Source organism: Oncorhynchus clarkii, chromosome 16, assembly GCF_045791955.1.
Source record: "Oncorhynchus clarkii lewisi isolate Uvic-CL-2024 chromosome 16, UVic_Ocla_1.0, whole genome shotgun sequence".
NCBI lineage: Eukaryota > Metazoa > Chordata > Actinopteri > Salmoniformes > Salmonidae > Oncorhynchus > Oncorhynchus clarkii.
Window position 1 is genome coordinate 1,502,072 of NC_092162.1, and position 14,179 is coordinate 1,516,250.

Below are 14,179 nucleotides of genomic sequence, written 5' to 3' on the forward strand. Positions count from 1 at the left end.
AATGGTGTGTGGCTGCCTGGTAGGCATCGAATAGCTTTCGTTAACTGATTGGGAGAAAATGCTGCCTTGTTGGAGTCAGAGCTAGTCCTCCTTACGTAAGACTATGCCTACATCAGTAAACATTTCCCCTCGCTTTTTGCATCGACTTCCAATACAGTAACGTTCGCTACGTTTTTTTATGGAGTTTCACAAGTCAATTGCGAATCTGAACTCGGCTACATTTTCTTTTGTTGCTTTGATTTTTTTTAAGGCCAGCAACAATGTTGCAATTGAGTCAGAACTCGCTCCTTCTAGTGGCCGTAGTAGTTGTTCTGCTGCAGCTTGACACATTTCGATGTTCCCCCTCGTCGAAATGATTCCGACCTTTTATTTGTTGCCTGATAATTCCCGGTAAACACTTATTTTGAGTCGGGGGAAATGACTGGACCAGCGGAGTTGTCTGGGGGTGACATTGTCGCCACCGAGATCGGCAACTCGTCGAGAGCTATTTTGGCTTTACGTTATAACCTCAAAGTGAAATGTGTCACGCCTCCTGAACAAGGATGTAATTATTGGCGATTATTATTTGTCTAGAATTCAGTGTTTTGAAACGACTTTATTGGGCTCGATCTTGTTGCCAAGTGTTTTGTCAATTTTGCTTCTTTGTCAGAGGCACACTTGGATGTACTCGACCGTCAGCAAATTTGTAGAACAACTGCTTCGCTGCTCGTATAGACGAGACGGGGGTGAATCAATCTGTTTTAAATCGTCCTGCAGCAGTCTTACTTTCAATAACTTTGCATTGTTTTGCTCTCATAGAATTAACGTTGTAATGACAAGTGCTAGTTCTTGGTTAGGGTTGTCGAGTGTAGTTTTATCGCACTATTTGCTTACCGATCTCTGTGGAGATAGCCAGCAGATTCCGACCCTACTGTTATGCTTCGAGCTTGTACTGAGCTGCACTGGGGTCTGAAATTGCCATCATGATCTGATTTAACGCCCTATTCGGACAGGATTAGTTTTAGAGGTGAGGTTGGGTAACGTAATTATGTGCAAGAGCACAAAACGCCATATCTGTAATTGTAGGACCGTCCGAATCTGCCATCTCTATAATTTTTACATGGCAGAAGTAACAATTCTCAAGTTTGACAGGTGTTGCTCACGGTTTAAGCAACAAAACAATAACGTTCAATAAATTGAATGAAGTGCTGTACATAAGCTATATATGAATGACCTACATGTATCAACTTTCACTGCGAATGCTTTTATATATATGTTTTTGTGCGAATGAATTGAAAAATATCACACCTTTTTTAACCCTTGCTGTTAATAGATGGCCAAGCAGCAGCATTCAACTGACCTAAACGTTTGGAAATGATAAGTTAACTTTCTCATCCATAGCCTTAAAACACATCTCAAGTGCAAGCGCACTGTTTAGCTCACATCTGGCGGCAGGGGGCATTTAGGACTAAAATATCCCAATGATTATAATCAAACTTACTCAATTCAAATATTATGGCTGCACTATTACCAAAGATTGTGTGGTATGGTTTAAAAACTTGTGAACCAAGTTCGAGTTATGAGTGTGGCACTATCACCTTGACATGTTGAAATATCTTCACTCCTAGAATACAAACCCTTCAGGCTTCAATAATAACTGTCAATTTATAAAAAAAAAAAAATGGATTACAAGGGGCAGTTTTGGGGGGGAAAACTAATTCCGTCCGAATCGTCCTCTGGAATAATGGACATTGTGGAGTAATAATTACATAACCAACCTTCTCTAGTAATACTAGTCCCGTGTGAATAGGGCTTAAGACACGAGATGTGGGTCAGAAAAAAAATAGTCTGGGAACCATTAGTTTTCCCACAAAGCTGCTCTTTTTTATCCCCATGCTAGCTACCAGTAGCCACAGCAGCCATTACGAAATGGCACTTTGTGTTGAACAACAAAGGAGTTTGACTGTCCACAATGGCAGAGGTGGCTACTGCTAGCTAGCATGAGAATGAAAATGGCAGTTTTCAGGAAAAGTACCAGTATTTTTTTCTTCGGTTTATCAGTTTGGATATAGGCAACATTTGGAATACAGTTGCACATCCCTGCATTGAGGTATGTTTTCCGATCCATATCTCGCGCCTGTTGGTGTGTTTTTACACTTCGCCCCTTACAGTTTTTTTGTTGTTGTTGAACTTTGTACGATTTGCTTAATAATTTTGTGCAGTGTGAACACTCCAAAGGAACTCAGACCCCTCAAAAGAGCCCCCCCCCCCCCCCCCGACAGGAACCGAACAGTTCCCTTTTTTAGGGCAATGTGAACACAGCTCCCCAGGTTGGCTTTTCATTATTCCCGCACCCTACACTAGACTACTACAAAGCCATTTCCCCCGCCATAAACTCTCTCGCATTGGGGCCACAATAGAGAGATGATGATATGTGCTGTTTTTGAATAGGCCTATTGATTAGCGATCGTCAAGGATGCACAGAAATGTCCAAATATGTGTGCAGTTTTTAGTTCAGATTATTTGTTTTCAATATGTGATCAATATGTGTGGAGTTTTTAGTTCAGATTATTTGTTTTCAATATGTGATCAATATGTGTGATATATATGTGATCTATAGGCTGAGATAGCTTCATAAGCTGTTTATTCTATTGTGGGGTTTGAATAGTGTCAACATATTTGGTGAGAATCACAGCATAGGGCACAACATCCTTTCTAGTTTTTAAAAGGCCAGTAGCCTACGATGGGTGTACGATTTTTAAATTTCAGCATCATTTCATCTGCAGTTATTCTTCTGCTATTTATTCTGTTACGATTAACATGTAAATATTATATTAGTATTTATAATCTAGCCGGTGATAAAACATTCTGATGGAATGGCTTTGTCCTGCACTTTGTAAAAACCCAGAGTGCATTTGGTGAACGTTGGAACAAGATATTGGTTCCTTTCTAAACATAGCAATGTGAACGCAAAGGGTATTCATTCGGGTCGCAAAATAGGTGAAGTGAACTGGCAAAATAGTTCTCATCCAAAGGCAAGAGCAGTTTGAATACAAAAATAACTTGAGTTATTTAGCTTTTTTCTTACCCCAGAGTTCACTTTAAAGTGGACCGAGTTCGGTTCTTTTCAATATGTCAAAACACCCTTAAAGGGATAATCAACCACAAGCTATATAAATTGCATTTATTAACATCTACATTAGTTTTTTTGAGAAGTTTATTTTATTACAGACAACTTAAGGCATACTTTTATATTATGGAAGCTGGAGGAAAAAAATAAAAAAATTATATATTTAAAAAAAAAACTGCAACGTATTTTTCCAGAGTGTACTATTAAATACATGTAATTTTGTCCTTGAAACCTTTAATTGAAATGCTGTAGAATTCCATTAATTCCTATGAAGGACTGCTCCTACTGGGGGGTGCCAATATGGCCGACTGGTGGCTTCAAAGCCTCTCACTGGCCAATACGTACTATCAGCAGTCCAGGGTATATATAGATTTTTGTCGTTGGGAGCATTGTGAGATTTTACTTTAAAAATAAATATATATATTTAACACATTCTCATTTACAACAGCGACCTGGCCAAGATAAAGCAAAGCTTGTTCAACACATACAACAACACAGAGTTACACCTGGAGTAAAACAAACATTCAGTCAACAACACAGTTACACCTGGAGTAAACACACGTTCAGTCAATAATACAGAGTTACACCTGGAGTAAACACACGTTCAGTCAACAACACAGAGTTACACATGGAGTAAACACACGTTCAGTCAACAACACAGAGTTACACATGGAGTAAAACAAACATTCAGTCAACAACACAGTTACACCTGGAGTAAACACACGTTCAGTCAATAATACAGAGTTACACCTGGAGTAAACACACGTTCAGTCAACAACACAGAGTTACACATGGAACAAACAAACATTCAGTCAACAACACAGAGTTACACCTGGAGTAAAACAAACATTCAGTCAACAACACAGTTACACCTGGAGTAAACACACGTTCAGTCAATAATACAGAGTTACACCTGGAGTAAACACACGTTCAGTCAACAACACAGAGTTACACATGGAGTAAACACACGTTCAGTCAACAACACAGAGTTACACCTGGAGTAAACACACGTTCAGTCAATAATACAGAGTTACACATGGAACAAACAAACATTCAGTCAACAACACAGAGTTACACATGGAACAAACAAACATTCAGTCAACAACACAGAGTTACACATGGAACAAACAAACATTCAGTCAACAACACAGAGTTACACATGGAACAAACACACGTTCAGTCAACAACACAGAGTTACACATGGAACAAACACACGTTCAGTCAACAACACAGAGTTACACATGGAACAAACGTTCAGTCAACAACACAGAGTTACACATGGAACAAACAAACGTTCAGTCAAAAACACAGTAGGAAAATATATGTACAGGGTGTGGAAATGTAGAAGATTAGGGAGGTAAGGCAATAAATAGGCCATAGAGGTGAAATAATTAGTAGTTGGGTGGGCTATTTACAGATGGGCTGTGTACAGGTACAGTGATCGGTAAACTGCTCTGACAGCTGATGCTTAAAGTTAGAGAGGGAGATATGACTCCAGCTTCAGTGATTAAAAAAAAAATAATAATAATAATTTTGCAATTCATTCCAGTTATTGTCAGCAGAGAACTGGAAGGAAAGTCGGCCAAAGTAAGTGTTGGCTTTGGGAATGACCAGTGAGATATACCTGCTGTAATATACCTGCTGAAATATACCTGCTGTAATATACCTGCTGTAATATACCTGCTGAAATATACCTGCTGAAATATACCTGCTGTAATATACCTGCTGTAATATACCTGCTGAAATATACCTGCTGTAATATACCTGCTGTAATATACCTGCTGAAATATACCTGCTGAAATATACCTGCTGTAATATACCTGCTGTAATATACCTGCTGTAATATACCTGCTGTAATATACCTGCTGAAATATACAGTGCCTTGCGAAAGTATTCGGCCCCCTTGAACTTTGCGACCTTTTGCCACATTTCAGGCTTCAAACATAAAGATATAAAACTGTATTTTTTTGTGAAGAATCAACAACAAGTGGGACACAATCATGAAGTGGAACGACATTTATTGGATATTTCAAACTTTTTTAACAAATCAAAAACTGAAAAATTGGGCGTGCAAAATTATTCAGCCCCTTTACTTTCAGTGCAGCAAACTCTCTCCAGAAGTTCAGTGAGGATCTCTGAATGATCCAATGTTGACCTAAATGACTAATGATGATAAATACAATCCACCTGTGTGTAATCAAGTCTCCGTATAAACGCACCTGCACTGTGATAGTCTCAGAGGTCCGTTAAAAGCGCAGAGAGCATCATGAAGAACAAGGAACACACCAGGCAGGTCCGAGATACTGTTGTGAAGAAGTTTAAAGCCGGATTTGGATACAACAAGATTTCCCAAGCTTTAAACATCCCAAGGAGCACTGTGCAAGCGATAATATTGAAATGGAAATATCAGACCACTGCAAATCTACCAAGACCTGGCCGTCCCTCTAAACTTTCAGCTCATACAAGGAGAAGACTGATCAGAGATGCAGCCAAGAGGCCCATGATCACTCTGGATGAACTGCAGAGATCTACAGCTGAGGTAGGAGACTCTGTCCATAGGACAACAATCAGTCGTATATTGCACAAATCGGGCCTTTATGGAAGAGTGGCAAGAAGAAAGCCATTTCTTAAAGATATCCATAAAAAGTGTCGTTTAAAGTTTGCCACAAGCCACCTGGGAGACACACCAAACATGTGGAAGAAGGTGCTCTGGTCAGATGAAACCAAAATTGAACTTTTTGGCAACAATGCAAAACGTTATGTTTGGCGTAAAAGCAACACAGCTGAACACACCATCCCCACTGTCAAACATGGTGGTGGCAGCATCATGGTTTGGGCCTGCTTTTCTTCAGCAGGGACAGGGAAGATGGTTAAAATTGATGGGAAGATGGATGGAGCCAAATACAGGACCATTCTGGAAGAAAACCTGATGGAGTCTGCAAAAGACCTGAGACTGGGACGGAGATTTGTCTTCCAACAAGACAATGATCCAAAACATAAAGCAAAATCTACAATGGAATGGTTCAAAAATGAACATATCCAGGTGTTAGAATGGCCAAGTCAAAGTCCAGACCTGAATCCAATCGAGAATCTGTGGAAAGAACTGAAAACTGCTGTTCACAAATGCTCTCCATCCAACCTCACTGAGCTCGAGCTGTTTTGCAAGGAGGAATGGGAAAAAATGTCAGTCTCTCGATGTGCAAAACTGATAGAGACATACCCCAAGCGACTTACAGCTGTAATCGCAGCAAAAGGTGGCGCTACAAAGTATTAACTTAAGCGGGCTGAATAATTTTGCACGCCCAATTTTTCAGTTTTTGATTTGTTAAAAAAGTTTGAAATATCCAATAAATGTCGTTCCACTTCATGATTGTATCCCACTTGTTGTTGATTCTTCACAAAAAAATACAGTTTTATATCTTTATGTTTGAAGCCTGAAATGTGGCAAAAGGTCACAAAGTTCAAGGGGGCCGAATACTTTCGCAAGGCACTGTACCTGCTGTAATATACCTGCTGTAATATACCTGCTGCAATATACCTGCTGAAATATACCTGCTGTAATATACCTGCTGTAATATACCTGCTGTAATATACCTGCTGAAATATACCTGCTGAAATATACCTGCTGAAATATACCTGCTGAAATATACCTGCTGTAATATACCTGCTGAAATATACCTGCTGTAATATACCTGCTGTAATATACCTGCTGAAATATACCTGCTGAAATATACCTGCTGTAATATACCTGCTGAAATATACCTGCTGAAATATACCTGCTGAAATATACCTGCTGTAATATACCTGCTGAAATATACCTGCTGTAGAATACCTGCTGTAATATACCTGCTGTAATATACCTGCTGTAGAATACCTGCTGTAGAATACCTGCTGTAATATACCTGCTGTAATATACCTGCTGTAATATACCTGCTGTAATATACCTGCTGTAATATACCTGCTGTAATATACCTGCTGTAATATACCTGCTGGTGAATCTCTTGATAAATTCGGTAAATTAAGATGGAAAAGACCTACCTCCAAATTCGAAACAACTCAATTGGCTTGTTCCACTCCCTTTCGCATCTCTTTCCATCGTTTATATCGCTTGGTGACGTTTACTGCTACTATGAGAACTACCTCAATGGCGATGACATTCGCTACCAAGCCATAGATGTGCATAATATCTAATAAGGAGAGCGTGGGTAGGAAAAAAATATGAAACAACGCTGCACTTTGTCTGAGTGACTCATCTGCCAATACTTTGAGAAGTGAGAACGCACACAAATGTCTTGGTCTATAAACACGCAGGAAGATTCTTAGGTAGCTAAACCTATTGCCATCCTTCTTTTCCCTATTAAGACAATCGTCTAATCTGACGATCAACTGCCAATTTACGTATCCGATTGCGGCTGGTCAGATCAGCACACCAGTAAATAGCTAACGTTACACTGCAAGTCATATGGCTCGTTGCTGAAAATGGTGCATGTTCAGAATGATAACCAGCTAACGTTAGCAGGCTACGCTGGATATTAGCTCCTATCATGATATCTTAGCACCATGTTCATCTAGCCAGCTAGCTAGCGTAGTAGCTAATATAGCTAGCTAACGCCACAGATGAACGGGTCAGTTATAGTAATCTTTGCTAACAGGTCACATAACTATCAGCTTAGCTAGCTTGCTTATTGCGTGCATGTCCGGGCATGTCGACACACGCCTTATTATTCATAAACTAATATTTGCAACAGGAGTTTGATTCTGGTCACTGGTCATTCATCCGTTTTTCAATACTGTACATTTCTGTTGGAGAATGAGCTAGCTTGCTGCTGATTCTCCCCGCTAGACATTCCTCAGCGTTGTGCAGTGCTCAGGCTGTGTGTGGCGGCTGGCATAGCAGCAGCTTTGCTATGTAGAGGGACGATCGGCTAACCAGAATTTTGACTTCGATACCAGTATTAAAATACTCTATACCAAAACGATACAGAATCTATACTGTACCACTGCCTAAAAAAATCTAAGTATTAGATAAAGTCATAAAATAATCACGGAACTTTTGTTTTAATTTGTTTTACATTGAATGTTGGGAACTGGTAAAACAACTTAAAATATTATATATTTTATTCTGTATTTGAATTCTTTACAAAATATAACCTCATATTAAATAACAGAATATCTTAAATGTACCTGATGCAAAACCATATGAGACTCAGAGCATACGAAATAATTGTACAATTACATTTAAACAGTTTTTAAATGGTAATTTGATACATACAGAGCCTTCGGTAAGTATTCAGACCCCTTGACCTTTTCCACATGTTAAGTTACAGCCTCATTCTAAAATGGATACAACAAAAAAACATCATCAATCTACACACCGTAATGTCAAAGCAAAAAGAGGTTTGTAAGAAATGTTTGCAAATGTATATAAAAAAACGGATACCTTATTTACATACGTTTTCAGACCCTTTGCTATAAGATTTGAAATTGAGCTCTGGTTGTTTCCACCTGTGGTAAATTCAATTGATTGGGCATGAGTAGACAGTGCATGTCAGAGCAAAAACCAAGCCACGAGGTCGAAGGAATTGCCCGTAGAGCTCCGAGACAGGATGGTGTCGAGACACAGATCTGGGGAAGGGTACCAAAAAGATTGTGCAGCATTGAAGGTTCCCAAGAACACAGTAACCTCCATCATTCTTAAATAGAAGAAGTTTAGAACCACCAAGACTCTTCCTAGAGCAGGCCAAACTGAGCAATCGGGGGAGAAGGGCCTTGGTCTGGGAGGTGACCACGAACCCGATGGTCACTCTGACAGAGTGACAATTTTTCTGTGGAGATGTCTGGAGGAAACATGGCACCATCCATACTGTGAAGCATGGTGTGAAGCATGGTGGTGGCAGCATCATACACTGGGGATGATTTTCAGCGGCAGGGACTGGGAGACTAGTCAGGATCGAGGGAAAGATGAACGGAGCAAAGTACAGAAAGATCATTGATAAAAACCTGCTCCAGAGTGCTCAGAACCTCAGACTGGGGCGAAGATTTTACCCTCCAACAGAACAACGACACTAAGCACACAGCCAAGCCAACGCAGGAGTGGCTTCGGGACAGGTCTCTGAATGTCATTAAGTGGCCCAGCCAGAGCCCAGACTTGAACCCGGTCGAACATCTCTGGAGAGACCTGAAAATAGCTGTGCAGTGACGCTCCCCATCCAACCTGACAGAGCTTGAGAGGATCTGCAGAGAAGAATGGGAGAAACTCCCCAAAAACAGGTGTGCCAAGCTTGTAGCGTCATACCCAAGAAGACTTGAGGCTGTAATCGCTCCCAAAGGTGCTTCAACAAAGTACTGAGTAAAGAGTCTGAACATTTATGTAAATGTCATATTTCCGTTGTATTTAAAAAAATATATGTTTGCAAAAATAAAATGAACTGTTTTTGCTTCATCAAATCAAATGTATTTATATAGCCCTTCGTACATCAGCTGATATCTCAAAGTGCTGTACAGAAACCCAGCCTAAAACCCCAAACAGCAAGCAATGCAGGTGTAGAAGCACGGTGGCTAGGGGAAACTCCCTAGAAAGGCCAGAACCTAGGAAGAAACCTAGAGAGGAACCAGGCTATGTGGGGTGGCCAGTCCTCTTCTGGCTGTGCCAGGTGGAGATTATAACAGAACATGGCCAAGATGTTCAAATGTTCATAAATGACCGGCATGGTCCAATAATAATAAGGCAGAACAGTTGAAACTGGAGCAGCAGCACGGCCAGGTGGACTGGGGACAGCAAGGAGTCATCATGTCAGGTAGTCCTGAGGCATGGTCCTAGGGCTCAGGTCCTCCGAGAGAGAGAAAGAAAGAGAGAATTAGAGAGAGCACACTTAAATTCACACAGGACACTGAATAGGACAGGAGAACTACTCCAGATATAAAAAACTGACCCTAGCCCCCCGACACAAACTACTGCAGCATAAATACTTATAGGTATCATTAGGGTATTGTGTGTAGCTTGATGAGGGGGAAAAAACTTTTTAATCCATTTTAACATGACACTGTAACAAAATGTGGAACAAGTCAAGGGGGCGGCAGGTAGCCTAGTGGTTAGAGCGTTGGACTAGTAACTGAAAGGTTGCTGGATCAAATCCCCGAGCTGACAAGGTAAAAATCTCTTGTTCTGCCCCTGAACAGACAGTTAACTGTTCCTAGGCCGTCATTGTAAGTAAGAATTTGTTCTTAACTGACTAAAGGTTAAATATAATAATAATTATTTCCGAATGCACTGTTTATATGTTACATAGTCTCCAGGCCACAGTCAAACCAGTACCAGTCAAAGGTTTGGACACCTACTCATTAATTTTAGATTTTAGATTCTTCAAAGTAGTTACACTGTGCCTTGATGACAGCTTTGCACACTCTTGGCATTCTCTCAACCAGCTTCACGAGGTAGTCACGTGGAATGCATTTCAATTAAAAGGCGTGCCTTGTTAAACGTTCATTTGAAGGAATTTCTTTGCGTAATGCATTTTAGCCAATCAGTTGTTTGACAAGGTAGGGGTGGTATACAGAAGATAGCCCTATTTGGTAAACGACCAAGTCCATATTATGGCAAGAACAGCTCAAATAAGCAAAGAGAAATGACAGTCCATCATTACTTCAACACATGAATGTCAGTCAATCAGGAAAATTTCCAGACCTTTGAAAGTTTCAAGTGTAGTGTTTTTCAAGTGCAGTCACAAAACCATCAAGCACTATGATGAAACTGGCTCTCACGAGGACCGCCACAGGAAAGGAAGACCCAGAGTTACCTCTGCTGCAGAGGAGAAGTTCATTAGAGTTACCAGCCTCAGAAATTACAGCCCAAATAAATGCTTCACAGAGTTCAAGTAACAGACACATCTCAACATCAACTGTTCAGAGGAGACTGTGTGAATCAGATCTTTATTTGCTGCAAAGAAACCACTACTAAAGGATACCAATAAGAAGAGACTTGCTTTGACCAAGAAACACGAGCAATGAGCATTAGACCGGTGGAAATTTGTCCTTTGGTCTGGAGTCTAAATGTGACATTTTTGGTTCCAACCGTGGTGTCTTTGTGAGATGCAGAGTAGATGAACGGATGATCTCTGCATGTGTGGTTCCCACCGTGAAGCATGGAGGAGGAGGTGTGATGGTGTGTGGCTGCTTTGCTGCTGACACTGTCAGTGATTTATTTAGAATTCAAGGCACACTTAACCAGCATGGCTACCACAGCATTCTTCAGTGATACGTCATCCCATCTGGTTTGGGCTTAGTGGGACTTTGTCATTTGTTTTCAACAGGACAATGACCCAACACACCCCCAGGCTGTGTAAGGACTATTTGACCAAGAAGGAGAGTGATGGAGTGCTGCATCAGATTACCTGGCTTCCACAATCACCTGACCTCAACCCAATTGAGATGGTTTGGGATGAGTTGGACTGCAGAGTGAAGGAAAAGCAGCCAACAAGTGCTCAGTATATGTGGGAACTCCTTCAAGACGGTTGGAAAAGCATTCCAGGTGAAGCTGGTTGAGGGAATGCCAAACGTGTGCAAAGCTGTCACCAAGGCAAAGGGTTGTTTAAGAGTAAAAAAAAAAACTTGAATGAGTAGGTGTGTCAACTTTTAAGACTTTTAAAGATAAGAGCATCTGCTAAATGACTAAAATGTCAATGTAATTAGATCACCACAACAGTGAAGATGTCACTCGGGTTGTGTGCTAGTAAACAAACACCACAGGACTGAGGATGTGATGGGCCTGGGGACTTCTGTAATGTGATGGGCCTGGGGACTTCTGTAATGTGATGGGCCTGGGGACTTCTGTAATGTGATTGGCCTGGGGACTTCTGTAATGTGGTTGGCCTGGGGACTTCTGTAATGTGGTTGGCCTGGGGACTTCTGTAATGTGATTGACCTAATGCTTGGACGCTACTGTAATGTGATGGGCCTGGGGACTACCGTAATGTGACGGGCCTGGGGACTACCGTAATGTGACGGGCCTGGGGACTACCGTAATGTGACGGGCCTGGGGACTACCGTAATGTGATGGGTCTGGGGACTACCGTAATGTGACGGGTCTGGGGACTACCGTAATGTGACGGGGCTGGGGACTACCATACTGTGACGGGCCTGGGGACTACCGTAATGTGATTGACCTGGGGACTACCGTAATCTGACGGGCCTGGGGACTACCGTAATATGACGGGCCTGGGGACTACCGTAATGTGATTGTCCTGGGGACTACCGTAATATGACGGGCCTGGGGACTTCTGTATTGTGATTGGCCTGGGGACTTCTGTAATGTGATGGGCCTGGGGACTTCTATAATGTGATTGGCCTGGGGACTACCGTAATGTGACGGGCCTGGGGACTACCGTACTGTGACGGGCCTGGGGACTACCGTAATGTGATTGACCTGGGGACTACCGTAATGTGATGGGCCTGGGGACTACCGTAATGTGATGGGCCTGGGGACTACCGTAATGTGACGGGCCTGGAGACTACCGTAATATGACGGGCCTGGGGACTACCGTAATGTGATTGGCCTGGGGACAACTGTAATGTGATTGGCCTGGGGACTTCTGTAATGTGATTGGCCTGGGGACTTCTGTAATGTGATTGGCCTGGGGACTACCGTAATGTGACGGGCCTGGGGTCTTCTTTAATATGATTGGCCTGGGGACGTCTGTGATGTGATTGGCCTGGGGACTTCTGTGATGTGATTGGCCTGGGGACTTCTGTGATGTGATTGGCCTGGGGACTTTTGTAATGTGACTGGCCTGGGGACTACCGTAATGTGACGGGCCTGGGGACTACCGTAATGTGATGGGCCTGGGGACTACATATGACGGGCCTGGGGACTACCGTAATGTGATTGGCCTGGGGACTACCGTAATGTGATTGGCCTGGGGACTACCGTAATGTGATTGGCCTGGGGACTTCTGTAATGTGACTGGTCTGGGGACTACCGTAATGTGACGGGCCTGGGAACTACCGTAATGTGACGTTTCTGGGGACTACCGTAATGTGATGGGCCTGGGGACTACCGTAATGTGACGGGCAGAGCATAAAATGAACACCCGATACCTGCCAAGTGCGGGTATGTTTTGGCATTGTGGGTAAGATGTTTATTCCACCAGCCACGTTGGCAGGTGGTCGGAGCTCCACAGAGCATTTCACTCGTATTTGTGAATAAAAATAGTCAAGTATGATCACATTTATAGTAAAATAAATGTGTCAGTAGCTGTTTTTCAAAAGTATTTCTGCCGATATTTGTTTCACAGCTGGTAAATGAATCACACACAGTCAAAGAACTACGAATCCTATATCGCCTATCCCACAGTACACTGCAACATTTCCTGGATAGGGTCTGTGCGCATGTGAAGAGCTGGTTTGTGTGCTGTAATTTTAGCGGCAAAAAAATATTTTTGTTGATTTTTTTAAATCTACCTACCACAGTGGCTAGTGGCCCAAAAAGTAAAATGTATGTCCTGGTGACAGGTGACATAAAGGAAACAGTGGCATATATTCTCCTAACGTATTGCACAAATTGACTGCTGGTATTTACTTTAAAAGTAGCTTCAAATATTCACATGTATTAAAAAAATTAAAAGTCAAAGAAATAGTTTGAGCGGTAAAAACCATCCCAATACCATGGTATAACTGCCCACGTCTTTTTGACAAATCAGAAGTTTCAGAAATAACATACTTTTTAGTTATTGGCAAACATGCATATCAACTATATGTTTGGATTAATATGCTTTTATACATTTTTGATTTGCAGTGAGTGTGAAACCTCTTTTAATTTTAAACGTGATTCATCGGAACTGTACAAACACTGTCCCAATTGAGTGATTTTTTTTAAGGGATGTCATATAAAGACCTCAAACACCCTGTTTCCTGTTTCCTGATATGACTCTAGTATACCTTGATACATAGGTTAGAACGTGTGATTTGTGTAAACTAGCCTGAGTGTCAGTCTTCTTGTGGCATAATGCCAACAGAGTGAAGGATGGTGGCTGACTGGCACTCAGGCTAGTGTACACAAACCTTCACCTACATAGA

The 14,179-nt window shown here is 41.7% G+C and overlaps 1 protein-coding gene across 6 annotated transcripts in view; it reads left to right on the forward strand.

The window, feature by feature from the left end:
• Positions 1–14,179, forward strand: part of LOC139367858 (AT-rich interaction domain 4B) — a 167,817-nt gene that overhangs the window by 661 nt on the left and 152,977 nt on the right. The window lies entirely within an intron of this gene.